At 45.5% G+C, this 14,591-nt stretch overlaps 1 long non-coding RNA gene across 1 annotated transcript; it reads left to right on the plus strand.

Moving 5' to 3' along the window:
* Positions 1-10,765: 10,765 nt before the first annotated feature.
* On the plus strand, positions 10,766-14,318 carry LOC124678055. The gene is made up of 3 exons (XR_006994314.1): positions 10,766-11,090; positions 11,219-11,440; positions 11,546-14,318. It is a non-coding gene; the product is annotated as an uncharacterized LOC124678055 (long non-coding RNA).
* The last annotated feature ends 273 nt before the right edge of the window (positions 14,319-14,591 follow it).

A 14,591-nucleotide genomic window follows, 5' to 3' on the forward strand; every position in this document is an offset into this window, starting at 1 on the left:
AGAAGTGGAGACTCCCCTTGCAGCGTGTCTTGATCTCCCGGCAACGGCGCCGAGAAATTTGCTGCCGGCGCGTAGTTGACGTGGGAGTTAGAAATCTTTGTGGTGTAGCTTTTCTTCGGTCCCCGGCAACGGCGCCGGAAATTTGCTTGATGCGTGTAGTTGACACGTCCGTTGGGAACCCCAAGAGGAAGGTGTGATGCGCACAGCGGCAAGTTTCCCTCGGTAAGAAACCAAGGTTTAATCGAACCGAGTAGGAGTCAAGAAGCACGTTGAAGGTTGATGGCAGCGGGATGTAGTGCGGCGCAACACCGGAGATTCCGGCGCCAACGTGGAACCTGCACAACACAACCAAAGTACTTTGCCCCAACGAAACAGTGAGGTTGTCAATCTCACCGGCTTGCTTGTAACAAAGGATTAACCGTATTGTGTGGAAGATGATTGTTTGCAGAGAAAACGGTAAAAACAAGTATTGCGACAGATTTGTATTTCAGTATTAAAGAATGGACCGGGGTCCACAGTTCACTAGAGGTGTCTCTCACATAAGATAAAAGCATGTTGGGTGAACAAATTACAGTCGGGCAATTGACAAATAGAGAGGGCATAACAATGCACATACATGACATGATAAGTATAGTGAGATTTAATTGGGCATTACGACAAAGTACATAGACCGCCATCCAACTGCATCTATGCCTAAAAAGTCCACCTTCAGGTTATCGTCCGAACCCCTTCCAGTATTAAGTTGCAAAGCAACGAGACAATTGCATTAAGTATGGTGCGTAATGTAATCAACAACTACATCCTCGGACATAGCGCCAATGTTTTATCCCTAGTGGCAACGAGCACAACACAACCTTAGAACTTTACGTCACTTGTCCCGGTGTCAATGCGAGGCATGAACCCACTATCGAGCATAAATACTCCCTCTTGGAGTTAAAAGTAAAAAACTTGGCCGAGCCTCTACTAGTAACGGAGAGCATGCAAGATCATAAACAACACATATGCAATAACTTGATAATTAACATGACATGGTATTCTCTATCCATCGGATCCCGACAAACACAACATAGAGTATTACGGATAGATGATCTTGATCATGTTAGGCAGCTCACAAGATCCAACAATGAAGCACAATGAGGAGAAGACAACCATCTAGCTACTGCTATGGACCCATAGTCCGGGGGTGAACTACTCACTCATCACTCCGGAGGCGACCATGGCGGTGTAGAGTCCTCCGGGAGATGAATCCCCTCTCCGGCGAGGGTGCCGGAGGAGATCTCCGAAATCCCCGAGATGGGATCGGCGGCGGCGGCGTCTCAGTAAGGTTTTCCGTATCGTGGTTTTTCGCCTCAGGGGTTTCGCGACGGAGGCTTTAAGTAGGCGGAAGGGCAGAGTCGGGGGGCCTGACGAGGGGCCCACACCATAGGGCGGCGCGGGCCACCCCTTGGCCGCGCGGCCCTATGGTCTGGCCACCTCGTGGCCCCACTTCGTATGTTCTTCGGTCTTCTGGAAGCTCCGTGGAAAAATAGGCCCCTGGGTCTTCGTTTCGTCCAATTCCGGAATATTTCGTTACTAGGATTTCGAAACCAAAAACGACGAGAAAACGAGAGCTGGCACTTCGGCATCTTGTTAATAGGTTAGTTCCAGAAAATGCACGAATATGACATAAAGTGTGCATAAAACATGTAGGTATCATCAATAATATGGCATAGAACATAAGAAATTATCGATACGTCGGAGACGTATCATTCACCCCTGCATATTTTAAGAAGACTCAAGCGTCTAAGCTTGGGGATGCCCAAGGCATCCCCTTCTTCATCGACAACACTATCAGGTTCCTCCCCTGAAACTATATTTTTATTCCGTCACATCTCATGCACTTTGCTTGGAGCGTCGGTTTGTTTTTGTTTTTGTTTTGTTTGAATAAAATGGATCCTAGCATTCACTTTATGGGAGAGAGACACGCTCACGTCGTATCATATGGACAAGTATGTCCTTTGGCTCTACTCATAGTATTCATGGCGAAGTTTCTTCTTCGTTAAATTGTTATATGGTTGGAATTGGAAAATGCTACATGTAGTAATTCTAAAATGTCTTGGATAATTTGATACTTGGCAATTGTTGTGCTCATGTTTAAGCTCTTGCATCATATACTTTGCACCCATTAATGAAGAAACACTTAGAGCTTGTAAATTTGGTTTGCATATTTGGTCTCTCTAAAGTCTAGATAATTTCTAGTATTGAGTTTTGAACAACAAGGAAGACGGTGTAGAGTCTTATAATGTTTACAATATGTCTTTTATGTGAGTTTCTGTTGCACCGTTCATCCTTGTGTTTGTTTCAAATAACCTTGCTAGCCTAAACCTTGTATCGAGAGGGAATACTTCTCATGCATCCAAAATCCTTGAGCCAACCACTATGCCATTTGTGTCCACCATACCTACCTACTACATGGTATTTCTCCGCCATTCCAAAGTAAATTGCTTGAGTGCTAATTTTAAATTTCCATCATTCACCTTTGCAATATATAGCTCATGGGACAAATAGCTTAAAAACTATTGTGGTATTGAATATGTACTTATGCACTTTATCTCTTATTATGTTGCTTGTTGTGCGATAACCATGTTTACTGGGGACGCCATCAACTATTCTTTGTTGAATATCATGTGAGTTGCTACGCATGTCCGTCTTGTCCGAAGTAAGAGAGATCTACCACCTTAATGGTTGGAGCATACATATTGTTAGAGAAGAACATTGGGCCGCTAACCAAAGCCATGATTCATGGTGGAAGTTTCGGTTTTGGACATATATCATCGAGTCTCATATGAGAATAATAATTGTTGCCACATGCTTATGCATTAAAGAGGAGTCCATTATCACGTTGTCCATGTTGTCCCGGTATGGATGTCTAAGTTGAGAATAATCAAAAGCGAGAAATCCAAAATGCGAACTTTCTCCTTAGACCTTTGTACAGAGCGGCATGGAGGTACCCCATTGTAACACTTGGTTAAAACATGTGTATTGCAATGATCCGGTAGTCCAAGCTAATTAGGACAAGGTGCGGGCACTATTAGTATACTATGCATGAGGCTTGCAACTTGTAAGATATAATTTACATAACTCATATGCTTTATTACTACCGTTGACAAAATTGTTTCATGTTTTCAAAAATAAAAGCTCTAGCACAAATATAGCAATCGATGCTTTCCTCTTTGAAGGACTATTCTTTTTACTTTTATGTTGAGTCAGTTCACCTATCTCTCTCCATCTCAAGAAGAAAACACTTGTGTGAACTGTGCATTGATTCCTACATACTTGCATATTGCACTTGTTATATTACTCTATGTTGACAATTATCCATGAGATATACATGTTACAAGTTGAAAGCAACCGCTGAAACTTGATCTTCCTTTGTGTTGCTTCAATACCTTTACTTTGATTTATTGCTTTATGAGTTAACTCTTATGCAAGACTTATTGATGCTTGTCTTGAAGTACTATTCATGAAAAGTCTTTGCTTTATGATTCACTTGTTTACTCATGTCATTACCATTGTTTTGATCGTTGCATTCATTACATATGTTTACAAATAGTATGATCAAGGTTATGATGGCATGTCACTTCGAAATTATCTTTGTTATCGTTTTACTCGCTCGGGACGAGCGAACTAAGCTTGGGGATGCTGATACGTCTCCGACGTATCGATAATTTTTATGTTCCATGCCACATTATTGATGATATCTACATGTTTTATGCACACTTTATGTCATATTCGTGCATTTTACGGAACTAACCTATTAACAAGATGCCGAAGAGCCAGTTCGTTGTTCTCTGCTGTTTTTGGTTTCGAAATTCTAGTAACGAAATATTCTCGGAATTGGACGAAATCAACGCCCGGGGTCCTATTTTGCCACGAAGCTTCCGGAAGACCGAAGAGGAGTCGAAGTGGGGCCACGAGGCGCCGCCACCATAGGGCGGCGCGGCCCGTGCCCCGGCCGCGCCGACCTATGGCGTGGGGCCCTCGTGTGGCCCCCCACGTTGCCCTTCCGCCTACTTAAAGCCTCCGTCGCGAAACCCCCGCATGCGAGAGCCACGATACGGAAAACCTTCCGAGACGCCGCCGCCGCCAATCCCATCTCGGGGGATTCGGAGATCTCCTCCGGCACCTCGCCGGAGAGGGGATTCATCTCCCGGAGGACTCTTCACCGCCATGGTCGCCTCCGGAGTGATGAGTGAGTAGTTCACCCCTGGACTATGGGTCCATAGCAGTAGCTAGATGGTTGTCTTCTCCTCATTGTGCTTCATTGTTGGATCTTGTGAGTTGCCTAACATGATCAAGATCATCTATCCGTAATACTATATGTTGTGTCCGTCGGGATCCGATGGATAGAGAATACCATGTTATGTTAATTATCAAGTTATTACGTATGTGTTGTTTATGATCTTGCATGCTCTCCGTTATTAGTAGAGGCTCGGCCAAGTTTTTGCTCTTAACTCCAAGAGGGAGTATTTATGCTCGATAGTGGGTTCATGCCTCCATTGATATCCGGGACGAGTGACGGAAAGTTCTAAGGTTGTGCATTGCTCGTTGCCACTAGGGATAAAACATTGATGCTATGTCTAAGGATGTAGTTGTTGATTACATTACGCACCATACTTAATGCAATTGTCTGTTGTTTTACAACTTAATACTGGAAGGGGTTCGGATGATAACCTGAAGGTGGACTTTTTAGGTATAGATGCAGTTGGATGGCGGTCTATGTACTTTGTCGTAATGCCCAATTAAATCTCACTGTACTTATCATGACATGTATGTGCATTGTTATGCCCTCTCTATTTGTCAATTGCCCGACTGTAATTTGTTCACCCAACATGCTTTTATCTTATGGGAGAGACACCTCTAGTGAACTCGTGGACCCCGGTCCATTCTTTTATACCTGAAATACAAATCTGCTTGCAATACTTGTTTTACTTGTTTTCTTGCAAACAATCATCTTCCACACAATACGGTTAACCCTTTGTTACGAGCAAGCCGGTGAGATTGACAACCTCACCGTTTCGTTGGGGCAAAGTACTTTGGTTGTGTTGTGCGGGTTCCACGTTGGCGCCGGAATCTCCGGTGTTGCGCCGCACTACATCCCGCCGCCATCAACCTTCAACGTGCTTCTTGGCTCCTCCTGGTTCGATAAACCTTGGTTTCTTTCTGAGGGAAAACTTGCTGCTGTGCGCATCATACCTTCCTCTTGGGGTTCCCAACGAACGTGTGAGTTACACGCCATCACACCATCACCTGGATGACTGGCAAGGAAAAGTACTCATGCACCTACTCTCAGTTCCGTGATGCCATGGGTTGTGGTGGTGATAGTAATCCCGGGTACAAGATTCATTCACGGTCCAAGCTTACTAAGGGTGACATCTCCTTCTGCTATCCTGCGAACCCTACACCTGGACCTCCCACTATCTCTCGGGATGTATTACTCATACCTTGTTCTTGCCAAGATGTTCCGTGAAAGCCTCATCGGCAAGTCCGGCGACACAAGTGAAGTCGGGAACTATCACCTCAATCGATGTACTATTGCCATCCCGACAAGATAAGGAAGATTGATGGCCGTGATCTTATCCACTGTGAGTCGAAGCGTGCAGTTATGGACCGCATGACTCCCAACTATGCTCAGTATGTTCAGCGGCTCATCAACTACATTGTCCCCGCTCCTCTCAACGTTCTTGGTGAAAGAGTCATCATGGACCCATTCAGGATACCCATTCAGGAGGCTACTCGTCCAGACGTTCCCTCCATGACGCCCTCCATTGAGCGCCGTTCCAAGGAATGCCATGATCATGATGCTAGATCTAGCTACTCTCGGCGCTCCAAGCATGGTGCTGCTCGCTTCTTCTCAAGCATGTGGCAAATGTGCAAGAACATCAATGATGTTGCACATCAGACCTTTACTATGACCCAAGAGACACGGAGGCGCCAGAATGAGTTCATGGCCTCACAGAACCACCCTGTTCCTCCTGCTGGACTTGAGATGGAGACTGTGGTAGCACCTCAGTGGGAGATGCCTCTCCTTACCGATGAGATGATCCAGAACTTCGACTTCTCCGTATACGCTCATGGTGCCATCCCTCCTAGGACTGCTCGTGCTCCTACCCCTGCTGATGATGATGGTGATGAGGATGAGAGTGATGCGGCTGCACGCGGCGATGGCGAGAGCTCCTGGTCGACCGGGCATGAGTTCTACTGATGAGTGCGATAGCATCTCTTCTCTTTTCTTCGCCTTTTTGGTGTTCCGATGCCAAAGGGGGAGAAGAGAGTAGAGTCTAGGACCACGGGGTTCTTTGATTGCCACAAGCCATGGGAGTTGCTTTATTTGGATTTTATATGGCTTGTGCTTATTTTATTTGCTTTGAGTTTTCAAGAACCATTTGCTACTTCCAATAATTCGTGTATGGATGTGTATGGACGACTATTATGTGTGCTACTTTATGTTAGGATGATTATGTGTGCTATGCTTATATATCTTGATATGCACATCTCCATACCATGCTTGTTTCCTAAAGATATTGGGGGAGCTTCTCATGTTCCACAAATGGGGCACTTTGCATTCAAACGAAATTCTCCAAGTGCACACATTATGGGGGAGCTGTCGTAATATCTTATATGGAATCAAGGTTTAGAGCTTATCATAATATCTATTTGTGACTCTAGCTCGGTTTGTCATCGTATACCAAAAAGGGGGAGATTGTAAGGGTATTTTACCCTTATCCATTATTTTGGTAACAATGACACCGTGCTAGAGTATTTGGCCTAATATGTTTATAAGGATAATCTCGGGTATTAGGCAATGATGCATAAATGGTGTATCAAAGGAACAAGAAGGCTAAAGGAGACCCCAGCTTCAACAACAATCAAAAGGGGTCTACGGCGAAATACGTGTCCGCGGCCGGTCCAACCGGGCCGACAACCCGCTCTGTCCGGCGCACGGCCTCGGTCAACCGGTCGCCAGCCGGGAAGTCCGGCGCACGACCCGGTCGGCCGGCCGCCAACCGGGTTCTACACCGAACACGACAAATCCGGTTGTCGACCCGGTCAACCGGCCTGCGGACCGGCGAGTCGGCGCACGACCCGGTCGACCGGGTCGCCAGCCGGCGCCAACCGGCCGCCAACCGGAGGAGCTCCGAGGACCGAGCAAAGGGCGTCCGGTCACCGGGTCCGATCCGGCCGGCCTCACCGCCGGGCTGTCCGGTCCGTGGCCGGTCAACCGGGTTTCTCGAGGAAAAAGCCGAGGTGGCAAGTGACCAACGACCATATTTCGAAGAACACTATAAATAGGCCTTCTCCTACCTCTCGAACAGGTTAGGCACTACACTACAAGTCTGTTCTTGAGCTCTCTCTCTTACTCCATTGCTAGAAACACCAAAAGCCTCAGATCTACCTCCTCCTCCACCCAAACTCAAATCCCTCCGGGGAATCGCTAGAGGAGGACCCGATCTACTGTTCTACCAAGCCAAATCTCATTCCCCATTGTAGTCATCGAGAAGCTTGCTTCCTAGGGTTCCTTGAAAACCCTAGGTGGGCAAGAGGAGTCCGGAAGCATCCGGGCTGTGGATTTGCTCCGAGCAAGATTGTGAAGGTTTGGAGGCTACCTCAAAGTCTACCACAAGTGAGTGAGCTATTCCTTCGAGGGATAGGCTCCGGAGAATAGGGTGAGCCTTCGTGGCGTGGGGAATCCTTCGTGGGACCTCCACCCCTCCAAACGTGACGTACCTTGTTGCAAAGCAAGGGAACACGGGAATACATCCTCGTCTCCGCGTGCTATCGGTTATCTCTAACCGAACTCCTTACTTGTGATTTAATCGCTCTGTGAGAGCCTTCGTGCTCGAGTTAGTTGTATCCTCATATAGGTTGCTTCACCTAGTTTGCATTAGGCTCACCTTTATATTCCGCAAAGCCTAATATTGCAAAGAAAGAATTAAAACTTGTATAAACATATTCACCCCCCTCTAGGTTTACCATCTCTATACTTTCACCAAGCTAAACTTTTACGGCTGCCACACTTGTCAAAGTTAGGCTTGACAAAGTGTGGTTAGGAACCAAACATGCCCTTAGCCACGCCGCAGAGTCACCGGCCGGCCGCTTTTGCCTCTTAGCGGCGCTGCAATAGCTCCTGTCAATGCCCACAAGTCGTCGACCACCTTTACTATGTTGTAAGAGCATCTCCAGCCGCGCCGCCCAAAGGGATTTGGGACGTGCCGGACAAAAAAACGTTCACATCCGTGTGCCCCCAAAGCCTCCTTTTTTCCGGCGCGGCCCAATATGGTGCCCGGCGCCCCGAGCCCGTTCCCGCTACATAGGGGACGCTCCGGGTACGTCGGACACAACGAAAAGCAAGGTGGGCTCCCACATGTCGGTGACTATTTCCATAACCGTTGGTTCGCACCTTTTATTTCTCGTCGCGCCTTCCCTCCCGTGCCTCCCACCCCTCCACCGCGGATGGATTTGCTGGCCGTTTCGACGGCTGATGTCCTCTGAGTTGCGGCTGGCTCTCTTGCCAACCTTTTCGCCTCCGCCGCTTCACCAGCGCGTCCCAGAACGCGACGTCAAACCCGCCCCACCTCCACGCACATAAGGTGTTCGATGACTTGTCAGGTAGGTGCGATAGCCCACTGTTCATTGCCTCGTCTGCCGTGGCATAATTTTAACCATTAATTTTGCTTCAGATAATAGCGACGACGAGATGCTTGTCCGACTGCTGGAGGACGAGCAAGTAGTGGCGGAGCCACGTTAAGTCTATGTAGTCAATTGACTACACAGGTTTTGAGCAAAACCTTAAAAAACACACACAAATTGATGTATAAATTCAGGAAATAATACAAACTTTAGAGATTTAATATAGTTGACATCACAACTTTATTGGTCTGGCTCCGCCACTGCGAGCAAGCCTTCAACGACGACATTCGGGAGCATTTGCTGATCATCGCGTTCCTCCATAACATGATTGACACCAAGGCGGAGAAGCGGAAGAGGCCACGCCGCGGAAGATCAAAACTGGGAAGAAAAAATCGAAGCCCCGACAGAGAATGGAGAGCCATAACATTGCCGGTGACCCCCACCACGCCGCCATCCACTAGTCCGGCAGCCGGCGTCTAAGTTCTAGATTTCTGTAAATTTTTCCGAAAGAGAAAAACCAGTGCAAGTAGTGCCACAGCAAAGTTGGTGTACCAAACCTGGAGGATCATTCACTTCACCGCCGCCTTGGGCGCTAGTGCGAGCGCAGCAAACTAGGGCTACCCGCAAGTTCCTTTCGGGCTTGCAGTCAGTGCTCCATGCCAAATACGTAGTAGTACATGACTGCACAAGACAAGCCCCGCCATTGAAGCCAAGGCCCAAACGGGACCGACCATGGATCGCCCGTACGTAAGCTTCCACCGTCTCGGCTCTCGATCGATCATGCATATCATATACCCTTCCTCTTAAGTCTTTATTGCATTATTCAGCCGTTCTAATGGCGATCTGAAGATGTCAGAATAAGAACTTTGTCAGTTCGTGGATTTACTTATCACAGGGAACGATAGAGACAGCACCCGACCTGCATATGGACATCTGCGGATAAATCAAGATTAAACTGTATTTTGCTTCGCAAGCAGCCGATCTGAATCGCACAAAAGAAACCGCAGAAGTGCATTATTCAGCCGTTCTAATCGCGACCTAAAAAAATGTCCGAAATTCAGAATAAGAACTTGGTCAGTTCGTGGTTTTACTTTTTTACAAGGAACGGCATTGGCAGCAGAAGCAGCCGATCCGAATCGCACAAAAGAAACCGCACAAGTCACACAAAATCATATCTTGACCGATCGAGCATATATGCACTTGAGGTTCAGAGCTGGAGAAATTGCACTGCAGCTTTTGCTGCAAAAAAAGAGCAGGGAGACGATTGGAGAGCCCACTCGCAAGCATATATTCCCCGCATCGGGCCTGGACGCACGATCGATGGATGAGCGAGATCCCGGTCCCGGCTGGGACGAACGCGTCGTTGCACCTGCACGGCCACGTCATTTGAGGCTGGCAAGTTGGTCGTGATTGAGCTCATGTAATAACTGGTGGATTTGTTACTTCAGGTAGTACCGTGGTCGATTTCGGCAGTGTCGGCTTGCTCCCGTGTCCCGTGTACGTGTGTGTGAAAAATCCAGGTGATGTGGTTCTGCTGTGCGCGATCTCTGTCAAACGCCAGTGCACCGTGGTATACAACACAGATTGACGAAGCGAAAGTCCGTCTCCGACAACCTTACTTTAACGGCTAGCAACGATGCTTAAACAAATGATCGGGCGTGCGTGCAGTGCAGTCCTGTTGGAGTGTTTTACCAGAACAAAGTTGCTTGGTCGGATCTGGCAGAGGAGATGGTATGATTATTATTACCTATATAAAAGTTGAACCACTTTGCTCAAAAGATAGCGATTTGGACACTGTTGATGGTGGCCTTCCCTCTAATTAAAACTTGACACGTTCATGTTTTGCACTGTAGATGGGCTACGGATCAATGTAAATCTCACGCTGGTGTTTGTTTTGTCACTTTTTCTTTGCGTGTTCAATTACCTTCCACCGTTTATGGCCGGTGGTTTCCTATTTTACAGCCGGTGGCTCCCGGTTTTTCAGGCCTTCTCCTTATTTTTTGCTGAACGGTTCCCAGTTTCCCGGTTGCCAATTACGTGCCGCTTTTGTCTCCAGCTCGCTGATTCGGTCAAAGCGGCAGATGCAAGAGGAAGCCTTGCCCACGATTCTTTCTTCCTCCGCCGCCCACAACCTCTCCCTAGGGCCGGCGCCCTTCTCTCCCTCTCTGATCATCTCAGTTCATCACCCTACCGCCCTGACCACATCTGAGATCCGCGTGACAGGGCAAAGCATGATGCGGCCGCAAGGAGCCCCTTTGATGACTGAGCCGACTAGGGCTGGCGCGGGAGTCATGCCCCAGGAGCTGAACGGCGCGGCAAAGGCGACGAATCAGAGGTACCGCGGTGCCAGGATAGCGACCAGCAACGTTGCAGGAGGTCGGAGCTGGCCGCGCTTTTCGTTCGTAGATCAGAGAAGAAAGGTTAGGGTCGCTGGACCTCTGCCCCGCCTTTTTCTATTCCATGCCCTATGCGTCCACCTCCTCAATCCTACCCCTCTCGCCTCCGCGGCAAACATGACGATTGTGCTTCCTGCTTGCTGCTCGACCAGCTCATGGCAGCATGTGTGACCTCGCCTGCTGCGACAGTGGTCAGGGGTTCCAAACGCACCGCTGTGGATGCCGCCGTTCTGGGTCGCCCCACTGGCTGTTCCTCCGTCAATTTAGATCCCAGAGTCGGAGATGCAAAATCCGCGGTCGCCTCCCTTTCTTCCTCAAATCTCTCTATTAATCTCCTGATTGGGTTAGAGTGGACTAAAATAATGCAATGGATGGTGAGACGGCTACTTCACTTCTTTTTCATTATTATATGCACATAATCTTATTATGCCGCCTTAATCTAAGTTTGGCTAAAGATGATTCTTCTATGTTGATCGCAGGGTTTGAAATTTGTGTGCTATCATCTGGTTCCATTGTTGAAAACAAGTATACCTTCTCATTTCATCTGATTTATTCCTATTGAGGACATAATTGTTACTTTAGGAGTTCCTGATGTGTGACAAATATTGCCTTGGACAAGCCACGACAAGGTTACTTTGATCATTGCGAGATTACAAATGTTCCATCCTATTTGGCCTTTTCTTTGGTAAGCCATCTGTTTCGTTATATGATTCTTCTTCAAGGGCAGATATGTACAGAATAGATGAATGGTCAAAGCAAAATAATTGGATTGAGAAGTTCACCTTACATGTGTTGTGCTGTTTGTATTGTTTTTCCTAACATTTTTTCTTCTTTGTAGATTTTGTAGCGATATCTCATCCGGTTAGACAAAGCACATGGTGTTCACTGAAATGCCTGGAAGATAGAATATAATTGTGTGAGTTAAGTAGATACCTTAGAGATGCTGGTTGAAGTTCCAAGTTAGGAAGAAAATTTCTCTAGATGTTTACTTCCTAAAAATTTCTCATTGCCTTCTCAATTGGATCAGTAAATGGTTATAATTTCCTGTACCAAGTGAGCTGAATACTCACACCTGACAACTTATAGCTTGCAAGACGAGTTCAGCCCGGCCCAGTATATTGATGTATCAGATAAAGAGGCACCCAAGATCAGTAGACATGTCGATTTGGAACAAAGAATAATCACCAAGTTTCTGAATATATGTCCGGTTGGTGCGTTAAATTGTGTTCTCTATCCCATCTACTGCCACTGAATTATTTGGTAACTGTGTATTCTTTTCCTTCGCTTAGATCATATGCTTATTTCTACTAAAGGGGGACAGGTGCAGTTCTTACATAATGTTGTTACATTTCAGTAATAAATGTGTCATGATACGTATTTTTGTGATGTGTCATTAAGATAACGGTGGCAGTCTCAGTTTACTAATCAATTGATGTTTTTATATTTGATCTTCTCCTTCCATATCGTGTGTACTTGGCACTTCCAGAACCGTGTTTCCTATTTTGTACACTCGGTTTTACCTTGCAATCTTATAAAGGGATAATCCTCACAAGAACTAATCTACCAGTGTAACTAGCTTCCTGAACCATAATTTGCATGCACTTTCTATTAGTCGACACAGAAACCTCCTGAACCATATTTTGTATACACTTCGTATCACCTTACATAGTTATGGCAGTTGACTGTTCACTTTGGTTGTTACTTTTTCCTTTTCGCCACACTAATATTACAAATTTGCTCTCATCATAGGGAAACACAATGGAGAGATGCATACAAGTCAATCATATAGATAAATTTACTGATTAGTTTGTGTGCCAAAAAATTTAAGGATCACTAAAGGTAAAACAGGTTCACATTCGCATCTTACATACACGAGCAGGAGACAATAACTTTTGTCAGGTGCTCACTCTTGATACTGCTTGCATTTTCTGTCTTTTTCTATTCATCTTTTGCATGTCATACTAATGGCGACTTAATTTACTTATGGAATATCCTGCATGTTGTATCTGCAATTCTGCAGTTGCCTACAGGTCATTTTAAATTGGAGAATACTCTGTTCAACACTTGCATATACTCTCATGTACATTAACTTAAATTTGCAGTGAAATAGATTGCAAAATCTAATATTGGTATACCAATTTTGTGAGGCAAGGCTTTGTTTCTTGGTTCTCAACATTTACAAAGGCATTTCGTTCTAAGGATACCGATAGGATTATAATGCTACTGCGAGTAAATGAGAGGCATCATTGAAAGTTATGGTATATACTGGAGTACTGGACCTGGATGAATTTACATACTCTTAATGTTATTTAAAGATTCTTCGAGTGTTGAAAGCAACTTCATGCTTCATATATCTGTTCAGGTCTGTAACTCATAATCCAGTTTTCTTCCTTATAAGAAATGGACGATGTCACATATTTATCTTTGTGTTAAATTATGTATCAGATGGCTAATAGCTATCATTTGAGAACGAGTAATAGTAGCCGTTCTAGGTGAACCAAGCTTAGTTTGATTTAATTGTTCATTTTAAGTATTGAATGGATAGTTGGTGGTTAGGGATATTTCAACAAAATATACTATGGTCAAACTAAGACTTTCCTTTTTATTCTTGGCATTGTGATTAATTTCCACTCCACAGGAATGGATGAAGGAGTATGGAGAAGTATATGCCATGAAAAGAGTTTCACATTGTTTGTAGATTATTGTATTTCCTATGGTTTGTCAGAATATAGTATACACTTATTTCAACATTTCACATATAAGGTCTTTGGTGAATGGTCCGATGTTCAAATGATGATCCTCACAGTTGCGTACATTGGAAATAGGGCCAACTAAATTATTCTCTGAAATTTTCTTTTTGTAGCTACGGATGTTGAACATGTCTTTTTTACAAGGGATCCACTTTACTAAACTGCAGGTATATAGAGCGATGCAGATAATGAGTGTGCCAAAGCTGGACCTAGGCCCTGTTGTCACTACCCACTTGCAGCTGGGATGGATCAGAGAGCGCCACCTTGACAATGCACGACAACAGGCCCTATCACCGACACTCTCAGGTGGACACGAAGCACAAGAAACTCACAAGTCTGAACTTCAGTGTGCCAAATTCAGTTTGAGTTTCTGAAAGAGTGATGTTTCTTAGTCTTAACTATGAAATTTAATTTTCTCATTGTTCAACAGAATATACCTGGGTGGGATATTTGGATGATAAGAGTATGCATATACATGTTGTGCAACCATGTTTTCGATTCATTTCCTGGTGGTCTTGGATCTTGAGTACACATGCACATATTGTGCATGCATGTTTTCGATTCATTGCTGGTGGTCTTGAATTACTATAGAAACTTCATGTATAGTTACCCAGCTTAGTAAGCGCCACAACAGTAGTCTCCTAGATGTGCCATCAAGTGTTGCAAGATTTGGCATGAATATCTGCTGCCATTTACTTCCTCTTAGCGCTCAGAATTTTTTTAAAGATATCTTCTCTTAGTGGTACTACCATATGTGCTGTGCATTTCCCTTTGC

Source organism: Lolium rigidum, chromosome 7 (assembly GCF_022539505.1).
Source record: "Lolium rigidum isolate FL_2022 chromosome 7, APGP_CSIRO_Lrig_0.1, whole genome shotgun sequence".
Lineage (NCBI taxonomy): Eukaryota > Viridiplantae > Streptophyta > Magnoliopsida > Poales > Poaceae > Lolium > Lolium rigidum.